Below are 2,583 nucleotides of genomic sequence, written 5' to 3'. Positions count from 1 at the left end.
TGAACAGGGAAGCCAAGACTTGGGTCCTGTGCCCTACCCCATCTGCTGCCACTTTGCCTAGACTGACTTTTGCAGGTCAAAACCAATGTTGGAGCTGCAAGTCCATGGCAGGAAGGAGAGTTGCTCATCTTCTCCCACATCAACAAACCCCATGCCCACCAGAATATTTCAGTGGCTGGAGAAAGAGTTCACATCAGAGTCTTCAGCTCTGGAGTCACACTTCTGTCACAGATGCTAATTTATTCCTCAGGCTATGGCAAGTGGAGCGTTTTCTGAGGGTGGTAAGATTGCTGGCTGCGTTGCCAGTGGCAGCTTTCCAAGCCTTCTGGCTACACATCTCTCGCCGCCCAGCCTCGCTCTAAATCCTATGGGGGTGCAGCGGCCTGCTCACCTCACCTGTGGGCAGTCTGGGACACCTCTCTCAGCATGCTGCCAGACCTAAGTGAGCTCTCCCTCCTCTCTAGGAGGTTTTGTGGTGGAGGAATCAGAAGGCAGATCTGGCAGAGTCTGGGGTGGGGCAGGGAATGGAGACTAAGAAAAGGGACCTGCCAAAAGCATGCACAGACAATTCATAGGCAAACACATGTTCCCATAAAGACATAATAGCTGCGTGTCTAAGAGCCCCTCCTGAAGTCCCCTTATATGATCATTCCAGTTCGTCTAGCCACCTCGAAGGCATATTTCAAACTCTGGTTGAGTAATCCATTGTGTAGTGATTAGCTGTTAATGAAGCTGAAAATACCTAAATCATCCAACGAGTAATCTGAATTAATTTTTTACGGTTACCACTGCTAGACAAGCTGGTGTCATGACAAAGAAAGAGCTAGGGACATAGACACAGGCTCTCCCACATACAGATATGAAGCGCACACACAGCCACACACAGAAAAGCCCAGGCCAGAGGTGCAGAGGTGGAACAAGGAGTGGAGAGGAAGAGACCTTTGAGGAGACTCCATGAATGGAAGAACGTGAAATCTGCCGTGGACTAAGTGAAGTTCATTCAGCGCTCCCTACTCCTACCCTGAGTCTCTCTCGTTACTAGCACCACCCTCCAGGGTCTGTCCTGAATTTAATTTCCATAGAGAGTTGGCACTCAGCCAGCTTGAAGGACTCCCTCGGGAGCATAAACCGACAGTGACTTCGATTCTTGGCCCCGTAAGGGATATTGATATTTTTCAAAGGGGGCTCATGAAGGTGCAGATGAGTGAACTCTAATGGCGTAATTATACAGTGGAAGGATCTATCTTTAGTCTGGACACTTGGCCTTACCCAAACATACTTTTTACATAGAGATCCTCTTACGGCCAGAATTACAGGTGAGAAAAAGTAGCTGGGAGTGGGTGGAGGGTGCCACATTGGGGAGCAATCCATAAGGTGGCTAAATGTGTGATCTCCCCCTGGCCAGTGCCTTATCACTGTGCCACAGAATTGACCCAAGAAAAAAATGGTTTTTTGGATGGGATGGCAGATGAGATCGCCAAGGCTCAGGTCGCCCGGCTTGGAGGCGACTCGATCTTCGGGAAGATCATCCACAAGGAAATCCCCACCAAGATCATTTTTGAGGATGACAAGTGTCTTCCCTTCCATGACATTCCCCTCAAGCACCAGCACATTTTCTGGTGATACCCAAGAAACGTATATCCCAGATTTCTGAAGCAGAAGATGATGACGGAAGTCTTCTAGGACACTTAACGATTGATGGCAAGAAATGTGCTGCTGATCTGGGCCTGAAGAAGGGTTACCGAATGGTGGTGAGTGAAGGTTCAGATGGGGGACAGTCTGTCTCTCATGTTCATCTCCACGTTCTAGGTGGTCGGCAGATGAATTGGCCTCCTGGTTAAGCATGTTTTGGGGATGATTTTCCCTTCTACAGGCAATAATCAAGTTTGCAAGTTACAGTATCAGCACACTTCGTTTTGCCTGTGTATGGAGAGATAGAGGAAGTAATTTGAAAACCTCATACATAGTAAAAGACTTTGTTGCAAGGTTAAAAAAATTTTTTTTTGGAGAGGTTTTTGCTATAGGGTGCGTGCGCTCGCCAGACAGACAGAGAGAGACAGAGAGACAGAAAGCGAAAAATCACCCCTCAAGGGGATGGCCACGCCACAATTCCCTTCTCCTCCATTCTCCTCTCAGGATCTTGGGCACGCACGCACATGCACCCAGTGTGATGTTAAGTCACCGGGTCCGGGACTTGAACTGTGGTCGGCTACATGGGAGTCCAGCAACATAGTCATTATGCTAACTGCTGGTCCCCCAAGAAAATTTTATCTGTGCAATAGAGAAACAAAAGATAAAATTGACAACAGGTGTGGTATGGTTCTTCATAATCTAAGTTTCCTGTGCGTTAAGACTCTTCTATGCAACATCCGTGGTGTCGCAAGGTGCCTGGAGGAAAACGTGAAGGCTCTCATTAATAGCTAATAGGTTATGCTCAATAATTTCAACTTCTCTTAAGGATAGACCTGAGAGCCCAATTTGGGAGAGCGTGTGAATTTTTTTTTTTTTTTTTTGGAGGGGTTTTTGCTATAGGGCGCATGCGCTCGCCAGACAGACAGAGAGAGACAGACAGAAAGCGAGAAA

At 47.6% G+C, this 2,583-nt stretch overlaps 1 pseudogene; it reads left to right on the top strand.

Moving 5' to 3' along the window:
* Window positions 1-1,461: 1,461 nt before the first annotated feature.
* On the top strand, window positions 1,462-1,901 carry LOC102476594 (histidine triad nucleotide-binding protein 1 pseudogene; annotated as a pseudogene).
* Window positions 1,902-2,583: the final 682 nt, after the last annotated feature.

Source organism: Tupaia chinensis, unplaced genomic scaffold, assembly GCF_000334495.1.
Source record: "Tupaia chinensis unplaced genomic scaffold, TupChi_1.0 Scaffold000232_1, whole genome shotgun sequence".
In the NCBI taxonomy this organism is placed as follows: domain Eukaryota; kingdom Metazoa; phylum Chordata; class Mammalia; order Scandentia; family Tupaiidae; genus Tupaia; species Tupaia belangeri.
The sequence above is the reverse complement of the archived record's forward strand: the minus strand, read 5'-3'. Positions and strand labels throughout refer to the sequence as shown.